The sequence below is a fragment of the Dermochelys coriacea genome, chromosome 12 (assembly GCF_009764565.3).
Source record: "Dermochelys coriacea isolate rDerCor1 chromosome 12, rDerCor1.pri.v4, whole genome shotgun sequence".
Taxonomy (NCBI): Eukaryota; Metazoa; Chordata; order Testudines; family Dermochelyidae; genus Dermochelys; species Dermochelys coriacea.
The window spans coordinates 21,457,130-21,472,007 of NC_050079.1; the positions used below are offsets into that span (position 1 = coordinate 21,457,130).

Consider the following 14,878-nt stretch of genomic DNA (forward strand, 5'->3'; position numbering starts at 1 on the left):
TGGATCTGACTGACATCAATGGAATTATGTGTATGTATTGAGGGCAGTATATGGTCCCTGGGGTTAAATACTACCCTCTTCCAAATCCACAGCTGTAAATGCCAAATCACAGTTAAACCATGCTTGCCACAAGCGGTACAGATGTTATTAGCAGCCATGCTGAACCACGGAGCTGTAGTAAGGGCCTGATCCACAGCCTACTTAAGTCAATGGGAGTTTTTTCATTGACTTCAATTGGCTTTAATCAGGCTCTAACAAAGCTAGCTATGGGAAAGCTTACCAAATGCACAATGCTGAAATATGTGTTTACTTGTATGACCAAGAGTAGCCCCAGATATGGGACTAGTTGTGAATTTTTTTGTTAATTAATGGTGTTTTCACATTTAAGCACAGAATGAGCTCTGTAGCCTGAAGCTGCACAAAATATAATGTTAACCAGGATTAGCAATGTCCTCAGTTCATATGTTTGTGTAGGAAAATCAGGGTCAGAACAAGGAAACAGGACAAAAATGTGCCACAGTGGACTATTCTACGCAAAGGTTTTGTAAACTTGCACAGATCACAAGCAGGCCAAATACGGTGTAATTCCTGTGCTGGGCCCTCTGCCATGTCATGCTAGCTGTCACCAAGAAGAGATAAGGGAGGGGCAATTTGTAGCATGCTGCATATATCTCAGTGAAATGAGGGTACTTTCTTACACCACAATAAAGATTCAGGTTCACCTGGAAGAAAGGGCATTTGTTTCAGTGATGGGAAGTTTACTTATTTCTACCACAAACTCTCTGCCTCTTCCCCCCACCCCCAAATCAGTATTCGCTTTTGGGAATCTACAAGTACAAGTGAAGAGAGCATATGGAATGGAAGGCCTGCCCCATTGCAGGTCAAGTCAGAAGTTCATAGTGTAACCTGCTGTGTCAAGAGTTGAAATCATTCCCTGGCCCAAGAACTGTGGTTCCAGTTCTCAGGGTAAAATCTTGGTTCTTAGAGAACAATAAAAAAAACAGAGAGATGAATTCCAACATCCTGCTTTAGGGGCCTGTTCTCCTTCTCCATTTGTGCATGTAACTCCCAGTGACATTAAAATGGGCCTTTAAGGCTCAGTGTTTCCTAACCTGCAATTACAGTGTACACAAAATTCACACTGAACTCAATTGAAAGTTTTCCCATTAAAGGGCTGCTGGACTCCTAGTGTAGTTCAGTCTGTTTGCCTGCCTACATGTCTGTCTTTCTGGCCATGCATTTCTAACAGCCGTAGCATCTGTAGCAGCTTTTGTGAGGCCACCAGGAAACAACTGATAGTGAGAATAATTAGTTAAATATGACATGTCATCTCCTCAAAAGGTCTGTTTACAGAGGGGTCAGTCCTTGTCCCACTGAAATCAATGGAAGTTTTCCATTCACTTCAATGGGACTGAGATGTGGTGCTGAGGCCCTGATGATTGAAAACCGCTCTCTCTCTTCTCTCAGGAAAAGCTCCCAGGGGTTCTGAGTGAGTCTATACTTTGAGTCTATTCTCCCATTTTTGTGTGGTAGTTTTTTGTACATAACCCTTATCACCTGAATAAATCCCTCCCTGTGTTTCATCAGTGGGAAGAGACATCCCTTTCTCTGTTTAGTGTGTGTGTGTGTGTGTGTGTGTGTGTGTGTGTGTGTGTGTGTGTGTGTGTGTGTGTGTGAGAGAGAGAGAGAGAGAGAGAGATTTCTTTTAACAGTAATGAGTTACATGTGCATGTTTAGATGAAGAATAATTACATTTCATATATCTCCACAGTACTCTTTATCAGGCTTTTTGTGAAGGCATCCCAGGTTTATTCTTCTTTCCAGGAAGGGCTGTGTGCAATAACTTCCATTGCTGCTCATGTGCATGGAGGGATTGATTCTTTCACTGGGGAGGCCAAAGCCACTGCACTTGTATTTTGCTCCTGGAGTATCAATTGTTTGATAAATTGGTCTGCAGGGGTGCACAATGCACATTTTGGCCCAATTTGATATAAATGGAACTATCTTAATTTGTTTTCATGCTTGCAGCTTACCCCTTTAAAATATCTGTCTTACACAATGTCAAATATGTTAGAATAATATTAGCACAGGTAAGTAAAATGTCTTTTTATAAGGTTTTAAATTATTTCTACTACAGCTAAATGTGCAAAGCTACAGATTTTCCCAATTTGTCCATGAGGTTACGTATCACAGATCTTAAATCATTTAAGGTTTTTAACCTGAGGGGTTCACTCACAGTCATGAACTGGAAAGCAGATTGCAAGAGACATTGACATGCTGATCAATGACACGAAGACTCCAAACAGATCAGTATAGGATTTTAAGAGATGAAGCCTTACTGTGTTCTGTCTGTCATCAGAATTTATAAAGCATCTTAGTGAAAGCCCCTTGAGAATCATTCTTAGAATTTTGCAAGTCATGAGCGTGTTGGTAAAATCTGAATTTTTTTTAACACAGATAGCTTTGTAATAGCATAGCAAAAATGTAGTCTACTATGTTGGCATGGGAGCTCGAAGAACCCGTTTAGTGAGATAATATCTTTTCTAAAGCAACAGCTTATTATCATTGTTTCTAGTTCTCAGCATTCTTACTTTGAATGAGTTACAAGTAAACACTAAAAAGGTAATCTGAATTTTAAGACATCAACAAAATAAATAAATCAATAAATGCCAAATAAGCTGTCACCTCTTTCTAGACACTGTACAATTGGAAATATTTTTTGATAACCGCTTAAATAGGTACAACTGTCCAGGAGTTTACTCATGCTCTGTTTGTTCTCGGATAACTAGAGAAGGGTCAATACACCAGAATCACTTATATGAATTCTGAAACGGGGTGGGGGTATGTATAAATGTGACCTGAATCCAAACTGATCCTGATTTTGGATTTAAGGAAAGACAAAATCTGTCTGACCAGGATTTGAAAACCCAAATTATTTATGAAAGGTTAAAATACTCTACTGCCAGTACTGTAGACTATGGGCCTGGTTTTCCACTGCTTTGCACCAGGTATAGCCATTTATGCTTGCAAAAAATGGGACATCAGAATGAGAATGGTTTGCACCTTCTTTGCATGCACCGTGCGTTATTATTTATTTGTATTGCAGTAGCACCTATAGGGCAGGGCCCCATTGTGCTTGGCACTGCACAAGCATAAATAAGGGGACTGTCCCTGCCACCTCACAATCTAAGTATAAGACTATAGACAACTGATGAATAAAACAAACAGCTCGGATATCACAAGGAAACAATGAAATAATACCAATAAACACGAAAAACAGGGGTCACCTCAAATCAGCTGTCTAGCTACTTTTGATTTTCTTTAGGGCATCATGGCAGAAGAAAGCCTTAAGGCATGATTTAAGGAGAACAATGAGGTGGCTTTGCAGATTTTTATGGGGAGTTCCTCCCATTCAAGAGGGGCAGGATGGCAGAAGCACAAAGGTGCTTACTGGAAAACTTTTTAAATGGGCGCTCAAGACTGGCATCATTTACAGAACAATGGTGCAGGTTGATGGCTCAGTACCCTGTAAGAGATGATAGGTAGGGCAGGGTTAGACCTGTAAGGGCCTTAGAAGTGAAAACAAATAGTTTGTGTTTGATGCAGTGGAGAAGGGGAGCTGGTGATGTGGCCAAATTGATGAGCTGGGAATGACCTTGCAGCAGCATTTTGGAATGTATATAAATGGGGCAAGAGGCTATTTGTCCAGGTCACAGACAGGGTTTAAATTACTGCAGAAGGTGTAAGTCAGTGAGAAAGTTGGATCTCCAATCTTTAGAGTGCAGTTACAAGGCTATTTTATTAAAGAAAATAAAATCAGAATTTATGAGGTGTAAAATTGTTATATCCTGGACTTTCAATATAAATAAGCACAATTATTATTTACCCTTCAAGGGATCAAAGGGCAGAGTACTGCAATCTTTTCTCATTTAATTGTTGAAAGATTTAGTCCAACTGACTAAAATGACCAAGAAATAAATTTTTTCTCTCAGAATTTAAGGACATGATTCTGCAAACAGTGAATACCAGGTGTAGACAATGGGACTCCTCAGAGAAGTAAGAGCTGTGCTTGGCAACAAGAGTTTGCAAGATGGGGCCCTAACACTGTGATGACTGTACTGGGTTTTGAGAGCCTGTAGCCTGATGTATAAACTCCTTAAGTTTGTATAGATAGAAGAGTGTATTGTTTGAGAATGACCTTTAATTTCATCTGTCAGGCATGCATGGGCATAAACATACGTAGAATTCTTAGCTTTAAATTCTGTAGATCATAGCTTTAATATTGTGAACTTTATTTTGCTACAAGAGCTCCCTTTGTTTTTGTTTTTACTTTGTTACTAATGTAATGTCCCTAAATTCGCTACAGACAAATACCTTGGAAGTATTGTATCTTGGCTTTTACTTCTGGCTCTTATCTCTTTTAAGTGGGGTTTATTAGATGAGATCATCTACAAAGGACTTATTTCTGTTTTAAAATGGAATTAAAAAAGTAGAAATACAATTAGTAGTTGTTCTCTCTGACTCAGTTTGAGAGATTAGAGTATCAATGTCAAAGAGAATAACTGAGTTTCTCTAGTATGTCTGCTATGCAACTTTTGTTTTATCCTGTTTTGTCCTCTCTTGCTGCACTGTCTAGGGGATAGGATCAGAAGAATTTCATTCTGTTCCTCTGCACTGTCTTGAAGAGAGGTTTTCCCTGTCAGAACAATCCAGAGCTGAAAGCACTTTTCAGTTCCCCAAAATAAATGACTGCCAAACGCTTGCATTATTGAGTCCTTAAAAAAAAAGTGTTAATCCTGTTAATACTCCCATCCTAAGTATTCTCTATATGTTGTTACATTAGAACTACTTGGAGGGTGGCATTGTAAAGTTTTAGTTTAAAAGACTTGTTTAAACATAGGGTTTTGATATTTTAAATTTCTCACATCTCTTGTTTTTACAGTTCCTGACCTTCAGTACCTATCCCACATCACTAGGAATTTCTCTCAGCCAAGAGAAAGATTTGTTGGTTTAAGAGTTACCTGGTAAGGATCATTCATTATATTATTGCCTAACTTTTTTCTCTGTTTATGAACGTGGTTACAGTCTGGTTTTTGTAGCAAACTTGTGCATCTTCTTATCTCTCCACCAAAACATTTTCATTTATTCTTTCAGGGAAAAACTGCCTATAGTAGATTATGAATAGATTTTTTCAAGTAAAAATCTGCTTGTAAAATCACGAATGCTCATCTTACACAGCGGATATGTAAAATTGTGTTAGAAATAAATCATCGTTTAATACTTTATCAGCAGATTGTTGATTTAAAAAAATCCATGAAACTTATGATTAGAGTTTGTGGTTGTCATTTTATCACTTATTTTGTTTTTTGAACAAGTTCTATTGAAGATCTCTCATGCATATTATTAAAGGCGCTTTTCTCTTCTGTATTACTATGCGAACACCACCTACTTAAATCAATGTGTTTTTTCCATAATAGGTTATAGACCTGATTTTCCTCTCATCTGTATCAGTGCAGTTCAAAAGTAACTGCTATTAACCCTTTGGGTTCACAATGGGGTAAAAACCAGTGTGAAATCAGAATCGGGCCCCAGGATCCTAAATTTGGAAGAAAAGTCTTGGCTTTGTATCCTGTAACTTATTCTAGGAAGTATCCTATAACTAAATCTGTAATTATTAACTGATTCTTAAATCCAAAATTCTCATGGCTTCCGGTCCAATTCCTATCGTGTTACTTTCACATTAAAATCATGGTGCCTGAATCTCCTCTCAATTTTACACATGTGTAAATCAGCACTAACTCTATGTACTTCAGTGGAGTTACACTGATTTTTAACTGGTGAGAGGCGATTCAGGCCCATCTAAGCTTTTGACCTTGCACGCTCACATGCAGATGAGTAATGTTAGGTGTATGAATTGTCCCATTGAAGTTAATGGAACTACTTATGTGAGTAAAGTTAAGCACATACTTAAGTATTTCCAGGATTGGTGTCTGCATCTATAAAAGAAAAAAAAACTAAAAACTACACCAATGTGAGGATCTGGTCCACAGTTTTTTAAATGTGATAAAGAATACTATACCTTGTCCTACACGAGTAACTCAGACAAAATTACACTGATTTAAATCTGGAGTAACTCCATTGACTTCAGTGGAGCTACTTTGGATTTACCCTGTTATAAATAAAGATACAGTTTGGCTTATTGAGTTCACTGACTTCTATTGATGTCCATAAGATTCTTGCCTGAGTGAAAGAGTGGTGTAGGATTGGACCTTTGGTAACAAAAACGGTACCAGTCAAATAACTAAATAGCTCGGCAAAGGCTTGCCTTGTTTTCTAATGGCTTCATCATTTGGAATCTAAATGAAACCATTTCAGAGTTCAGTTATTTGTTGCAATTTTTAACTTACAGAGAACAGAAGGGAAAATTAAATACTATTACACATCTTGTACTTTTGGGGTTCATTGTAACCTCTGATACTGCTGAGGAAGTTAAATATATTTACATAAACTCATATTCAGTTCTAATTAGCTAAACCTATCTTTCTCTTCACCATATTCCTGAGAGGTCATCACATAAACCATTTAAATTGATAGCAATATTATGCACCAAGAAATTAATTTTACATTGTATACAATTTTTATTGTGACTTTATCTTGTTTCAAAGTGCTTACTTTCAGATTTTGTGGATATTACTGACTGTGGATTACTTTTATTTTGGTTTTTACACAACAGTTATATTAGAAATTTGCTGTTTTATTCTTACCTTCTTAGTAAAAATCCTTTTATCACACAATGGGTAATTTATATCCATTACCAGCCCTTTCAATCCTTTTCAGTGGTGCTGTCAGTGCCTTTGGCACAGTAATGATTAATGTGATCTAATAATAGTGTGCCATTATATTACCTTAGTAAAACATGTACCAACATCCTATTCAGATCTACCAAATTCATAGCTTCCTATAATATTTTTGTTGAAAGACAGGATTACTATTTTTCAAAGCTGATTTTTCCCCCCTTTAACATATTTAATGAAATTCACAATTCTTTGCCATGGTAATCTTTGTGCATGTGTTTGGGCTTGATGGGTGAATTTTATATCATTCTGCATTATTATGATTTGTTAGGCAAACTGTTTGACATGTAAAGAAAGATACCAGTTACATTGGGTTGCTTTGTTAAAGGGTGCATTTTAAACATTCACCACCTTCTGGATATTTCCCTGGGTTTTATAATAGGTGAGATCAGAGTTCGTAAGAATAAGCATTTGGTCTGAAATGTTATTTTTCTTTCTCCTCAATCTCACCCCAAACCACTAGCCTAGCTCTCCTCGCACTGCCCCCCACACTATGGGAGGCAGGTTCCAATGTAACTCCCTGCCTTTCTACCCAACAATATCAATTTTGCTACCATGACTTTGTTTTCACTTTCTTTTTTGGCAAATTCTTTGCCTCTTAGCAGAGTTATTCTGCAGATTACTCCCTGTGAGCTGGCAGTTGGAATCATGCAATGCTGTACCTGGTTTTGGATTCAGTCATTATGCATCTATACATTTTGACTCCAAAATCAGGTATTTCTGTTCAACAGAAGCTGGGAATGGTCAATAGGGGATGGATCACTTGATGATTACCTGTTCTGTTCATTCCCTCTGGGGCACCTGGCATTGGCCACTGTCGGAAAATGGGATGCTGGGCTAGATGGAGCCTTCGTCTGACGCAGTATGGCCATTTTTATGTTCTGTTGCATGATCCCAGCCTCCACCTCTCAGATTCATAGATACTAATGTCAGAAGGGACCACTCTGATCATCTAGTCCGACCTCCTGCACAGCGCAGGCCACAGAATGTCACCCACCACTCCTATGAAAAACCTCACCCATGTCTGAGCTATTGAAGTCCTCAAATCATGGTTCAAAACTTCAAGGAGCAGAGAAGCCTCCCTCCAGTCAACCATGCCCCATGCTACAGAGGAAGGCAAAAAACCTCCAGGGCCTCTCCAATCTGCCCTGGAGGAAAACTCCCTCCCGACCCCAAACATGGCAATCAGCCAAACCCTGAGCACATGGGCAAGATTCACCAGCCAGATACCCAGGAAAGAGTTTTCTATAGTAAATCAGATCCCATCCATCTAATATCCCATCTCAGGGGATTTGGCCTATTTACCCTGAATATTTAAAGATCAATTACTTAACAAAATCCCATTATCCCATCATACCATCTCCTCCATAAACTTATCGAGTAGAATCTTAAAACCAGATAGATCTTTTGCCCCCACTGCTTCCCTAGGAAGGTTATTCCAAAACTTCACTCCTCTGATGGTTAAAAACCTTCGTCTGATTTCAAGTCTAAACTTCCTGGTGGCCAGTTTATACCCATTTGTTCTTGTGTCCACATTGGTGCTGAGCTTAAATAATTCCTCTCCCTCTCCTATATTTATCCCTCTGATATATTTATAGAGAGCAATCATATCTCCCCTCAACCTTCTTTTAGTTAGGCTAAACAAGCCAAGCTCCTTAAGTCTCCTTTCATAAGACAAGTTTTCCATTCCTCGGATCATCCTAGTAGCCCTTCTCTGTACCTGCTCCAGTTTGAATTCATCCTTTTTAAACATGGGAGACCAGAACTGCACACAGTATTCTAGGTGAGGTCTCACCAGTGCCTTGTATAACGGTACTAAAACCTCCTTATCCCTACTGGAAATGCCTCTCCTGATGCATCCCAAAATCGCATTAGCTTTTTTCACAGCCATATCACATTGGCAGCTCATAGTCATCCTATGATCAACCAATACTCCAAGGTCCTTCTCCTCTTCCGTTACTTCTAATTGATGCGTCCCCAACTTATAAATAAAATTCTTGTTATTAATCCCTAAATGCATAACCTTACACTTCTCACTATTAAATTTCATCCTATTACTATTACTCCAGTTTACAAGGTCATCCAGATCCTCCTGTATAATATCCCGATCCTTCTCCGAATTGGCAATACCTCCCAGCTTTGTATCATCTGCAAACTTTATTAGCACACTCCCACTTTTTGTGCCAAGGTCAGTAACAAAAAGATTAAATAAGATTGGTCCCAAAACCGATCCCTGAGGAACTCCACTGGTAACCTCCCTCCAACCTGACAGTTCGCCTTTCAGTAGGACCCGTTGCAGTCTCCCCTTTAACCAATTCCTTATCCACCTTCTGATGTTCATATTGATCCCCATCTTCTCCAATTTAACTAATAATTCCCCATGTGGCACGGTATCAAATGCCTTACTGAAATCTAGGTAAATTAGATCCACTGCATTTCCTTTATCTAAAAAATCTGTTACTTTTTCAAAAAAGGAGATTAGGTTGGTTTGGCACGATCTACCTTTTGTAAAACCATGTTGTATTTTGTCCCATTTACCATTGACTTCAATGTCCTTAACTAATTTCTCCTTCAAAATTTTTTCCAGGACCTTGCATACTACAGATGTCCAACTAACTGGCCTGTAGTTACCTGGATCACTTTTTTTTCCTTTCTTAAAAATAGGAACTATATTAGCAATTCTCCAATCATTCGGTACTATTCCTGAGTTTACAGATTCATTAAAAATTCTTGCTAATGGGCTTGCAATTTCAGGTGCCAATTCCTTTAATATTCTTGGATGAAGATTATCTGGGCCCCCCGATTTAGTCCCATTAAGCTGTTTCAGTTTCGCTTCTACCTCTGATATGGTAATATCTACCTCTATATCCTCCTTCCCATTTGTCATGCTACCATTATCCCCAAGATCCTCTTTAGCCTTATTAAAGACTGAGGCAAAGTATTTGTTTAGATATTGGGCCATGCCTAGATTATCTTTAACCTCCGCTCCATCCTCCGTGTTAAGCGGCCCCACTTCTTCCTTCTTAGTTTTCTTCTTATTTATATGGCTATAGAACCTTTTACTATTGGTTTTAATTCCCTTTGCAAGGTCCAACTCTACTCGACTTTTAGCCTCTCTGACTTTATCCCTACATCTTCTGACCTCAATTAGGTAGCTTTCCTTGCTGATCCCTCCCATCTTCCACTCCCTGTATGCTTTCTGCTTCTTCATAATCATCTCTCTAAGATGCTTGCTCATCCAGCGTGGTCTACAACTCCTTCCTATGAATTTTTTCCCCTTTCTTGGGATACAGGCTTCCGATAGCTTCTGCAGTTTTGATTTAAAGTAATCCCAGGCCTCAACTACCTTTAGATCCATAAGTTCTTCAGTCCAATCCACTTCCCTAACTAATTGCCTTAATTTTTGAAAGTCAGCCCTTTTGAAATCAAAAACCCTAGTTGCAGATTTATTTTTGTTAATCCTTCCATTTAGTTTGAACTGAATTAGCTCATGATCACTTGAGCCAAGATTGTCCCCTACAACCATTTCTTCTATGAGGTCCTCGCTACTCACCAAAATTAAATCTAAAATGGCATCCCCTCTAGTCGGTTCAGCAACTACTTGATGAAGGAATCCATCAGCTATCGCATCTAGGAAAATCTGAGCCCTATTATTATTACTAGCACTGGTCCTCCAGTCTATATCTGGGAAGTTAAAGTCTCCCATGATCACGCAGTTTCCATTAGTATTTACTTTATTAAAGACATTAAAAAGGGCTCTATCCATATCCAAATTAGATCCCGGAGGTCTATAGCACACCCCAAGCACTATCGTAGGAGAGGCTTTACTAGTTTTCTTCCCCAATGTAATTTTTGCCCAGACGGACTCTGTCTTATCCATTGCATCGCTTCTTATTTCTTTACATTCTAACTCATCGTTGATATACAATGCTACTCCACCCCCTTTACCTTTGTTTCTGTCTTTCCTAAACAGCACACACCCTTCAATACCTGTAGTCCAGTCATGACTACTATTACACCATGTTTCTGTTATCCCTATAATATCTGGTTTCACTTCCTGTACCAGTAGCTCTAGTTCCTCCATTTTGTTACCTAGACTCCTCGCATTGGTGTACAAACATCTTAATTTTTGCTGTTTGGCCTCGCTCACATTTTGTACCCTATTAGGCACAGTCATTCTACAGCCAGTATAACTTATTAGACTAGTATCCACACTGCCCTCGCTCCTTATATACATTCTCCTACCCATGGCTGTATCCTTTCTTACTTCATCTTCTTCCCTCTCAATGCTAAAATCTGGCGTGGAGATTTTCTGGACATCTCCCATCCATCTCCCCCCAGTTCCTAGTTTAAAGCTCTCTATCAGTTGTGCCAGCCTCGATCCTAGAAGTCTATTTCCTTCCCTACTCAGATGAAGTCCATCCCGAGAGAACTGACCTCTGTCCGTGAATGCCTCCCAGTGGCCATACATCCCAAAGCCCTCCTTATAGCACCACTGCCTAAGCCATCTGTTGACAGTCATAATCTTGTCACACCTTTGTTGCCCTTCTCTAGGAACAGGAAGGATCCCGCTAAAGATCACCTGAGCCTCAATTTCCTTAAGCGTCTTCCCCAGCCTAGCATAGTCTCCCTTGATACTTTCCAGCGAGAATCTGGCTGTATCATTTGTTCCCACATGAAGGATAATTAGGGGATTCTTTCCCGCTCCCTTGAGGATCCTTTTCAACCTCAGGTCTACATCCCGTATCTTAGCACCCGGAAGACAGCACACCCTTCTATTCTCAGGATCAGCTCTAGTTACAGGCCTGTCTATTCTTCTCAATAAAGAGTCCCCGATCACATAGACCTGCCTTTTCCTGGTGACAGTGCTATTCTCCAGTCTCTCCCCATTCCCTCTGGCTGCAAGTTCTTTCCATTCCTATTTTCCCTTACAATTCTCTTCAACCCATCCTGTATCCTCCTGGGGCTCATATTTGGTGTAGTCTCCCTTGACTCTTCCCCTTTTTCTATAGGGCTAGCCTCTCTTCTCTTCTTCCTTACCCTTCCACCTTCAGCGACTACCTGCTGAGCCCCTTCTTCATTTTCCAACTCTGCAAACCTGTTCCTAAGCTCTATTTCTCCTGCATTAGCCTGTCTTTTTCTCTGCCTGGTTCTTTGAGTCACATGTTTCCACTGACCACTTTCCTCATCCAGTCTCCCCTCAAAATTCCCCAGCCCTGCTTCCATCTGCGAGTCTGAGCTTTTCCCTTCAGATACCTCATATCTTTGCTCCATCATCTGCTCAAACCCCTTCCTAAACTCAACCAGACTTTCCACCTGCATCTCCAAACCTCAGATCTTTTCCTCCATCAGCTCTATCAGACGGCATTTCATGCAGACAAAACTCTTACCGGTTCCCCCCTCCAGGATCATGTACATACCACAGCTTCCACATCCTGTCATCCTCAATGTGTCTTTCACTGCAGGAGTCACTCCCACAGCTGCCTCTGTATCTGTCATCTCCTTCCCACCTAAATCCTGTTAATCTGGGAAACACAAGCCACACCAAAAAGACCACAACCCCCCAGCAAAAGCAAACCCCAAACAAGCACCACAATCCAAACCCCCCTTCCAAACTCCCACTCAAACTCCCCTGTTTAGAGCTCTGTTTGTTAGCTCCTGTGCCGCTGCCTGACTGGCTGGCTACCTTTATAGGGCCCCTAGTCAGAAGCCCCACCCCCTAGGCAGGGCTCAGCTGCTCTCTCAGCACAAAGCCCCACCCCCTAATCAGGCTCAGCTGCTCTCCCAGCACAAAACCCCTACACACACACAAATACAAATACTAAAAATACAAAACCAAGTACAACTACCTTCTCCTCCAACAGAACTCCCACTCAAACTCCCCTGTTTAGAGCTCCGTTTGCTAGCTCCTGTGCCGCTGCAGCTGTCTGATGGGGACTATGCATTCTCAGGTCAAGAAACTGTCAAAGTAGAGGGCAAAGTCAAATGGCAAAAATGTTGCTGGGTTGCTGGGTGGAATGGCTTGAAGTTACACTGGGACCTGCCTCTAAACTCTGGGTAGCTTGCGACTGCCTCCCAACTGTTTTTGAGTTAAGTATTTTCTCCATGCAGAGTGTCAAATCAAAATGATTTTCTGGTGTTACTTCCTCTGAACACGTGATCCCTGTACACTGGCTACAAGGTTCCTAGTCATAATGCTCTTTCTCACATAGGAGATGGTAATCTCTGGACATCTATTTAAAACCCCTCATAATCAGTGTGGTTTAAGAGTTTGGATAACATGCCATCTTTACAAAGCATCTTAAATCTTCATCACCCAGAGATATCATTATTGTAGACAGGGTGACATATACTTAACCAATTTCAGTTAAATCTCAGTGGAACAGTATGTCCACATTTTAGCTCTGCTTTGTGACATGGTGTTAAATGCATACGCTTTCACAATGTTTCATCACATCAGTATAAATAATGAATGAGAAAAATATTTTAATCTTTTCAATAGCAACAGTGGCTAAAAACCCCAAATACTTGTGCTGCTCTCTATGGATTCCTTATTTGATTTAGGCTAAAAAGTACAGCTGTATATGATTTGAAATGTGCAATCAGCTTAAACGAGGAAAAATATTTTCAATACAAATATATAAACTCTGCGAATCTTTACACATACTTTAAGTAAAAAATAGACTGTGATTGTTCTATGTCACATAATAATATTACTTGCAGTATTTATAATCATGTTATTCTCTGCCACATTGGATGCAATTTTGTATCTTGATCATTTAAATAGAAGACATTCTCATCTGCTCTATAAAACTGATTCTTGGTGATATAATAGCAAGTCAGAAAAAAGAAAAAGCATGAAACCTTTGTTTATCTTTGTATTTCAAGGGTTTCAAACAAGATGAAAAAACTGCTTCCCCATTTTAAATAATGAAGTAAATGTTTAATATACCATGAAACCTGCCTTAGAGGCCAGCCAGAAATTAGTTGACTAGCAGAAATTGACTTGAAGCTCAAACAAAATTGTACTGGCTAGGCCACTGAATGATGCTACCTTAAAGTTGTCATTTTTTCACTGAGTTAGAACAGTCAGGTTACATGTGCATTGCTTCATTACTCATGAATCCTGAAGTTGTAGTAGTCATAGCGTCAAGTTCTAGGGTATGTCTTAGTTTTCTTTTTCCAACAAAGAATTGAATTTTAAATAGAATATTTCTCCCCCCTTCCTCCTTGAACTTCCCTCAATAGTCTTGATAGATTTTGCACTAGATAGTCCATGACCTAAAGCATTTTCAAATCTTCATCAGTTGTTTTTCTGAAAATATTCTTGTTCCTTCCATTAAACATCCCAGCATTTGTTCCAGCAGGAGGCTCTATGAAAAGTCCATGGGGCAGTCTGTGGGACACATGCACCCGTCCATTAAGGCAGCTTTCTGCCAGTCTTCCTTTGAAAAGAAGCCTCAACAGCTCCAGCCAGTGAAGGCTTATTCTTCCTGAACAGGGGAATCCTGAGATCATGTAGAGCTAGTGGCTCCTGTACCATTCTCCTCATGGCATAGGGGATTGTCTCGTAGACTGAGGGGTGGGTAGCTAGGACTTTTCTGCACTCTAGCAATCTTAGTGGCAGTTAGTGCAGTGTACAGCAGCCTTTAGGCTGTTCTAATCTGCACCAGGGGACCAGCCCATCACTGCACTGGCCAAGGATCAAGAGCTGCAAAAGTAACCTAAAGCCACTTTTGCCCATTCTCTGTTCTTGCACTGAGTGCAGCTTGACTGGACCACACAATCTAGCCCTATCACTTTACTTAGAACTGTTGTCTACACAGAAATAGAGATGGACCAAGAGTGAAACCTTAAATTGAGCCCCTTTGTATTTCAGTGGAGATAAGGTTTTGGATTCAAATCCTGGATACAAGCTTGACCTGCCATCTTAGTTCAAGGTAAGATCCACGTCGAGAAGAATTTTTTTTTCCATTTCACATTCTGATGTAACTGAAATCATTGTGAAATATTCGCATAATGAA

At 39.9% G+C, this 14,878-nt stretch overlaps 1 protein-coding gene across 6 annotated transcripts in view; it reads left to right on the top strand.

The window, feature by feature from the left end:
* The window catches only part of ZNF536 (zinc finger protein 536), a 415,977-nt gene that overhangs the window by 51,003 nt on the left and 350,096 nt on the right, over positions 1-14,878 (top strand). For all 6 annotated transcript variants that reach the window (XM_043494950.1, XM_043494953.1, XM_043494954.1 and 3 more), the window contains one exon: positions 4,943-5,024. The gene's annotated coding sequence lies outside the window, so the exon portion shown is untranslated. The remainder of the gene's footprint in view (positions 1-4,942; positions 5,025-14,878) is intronic.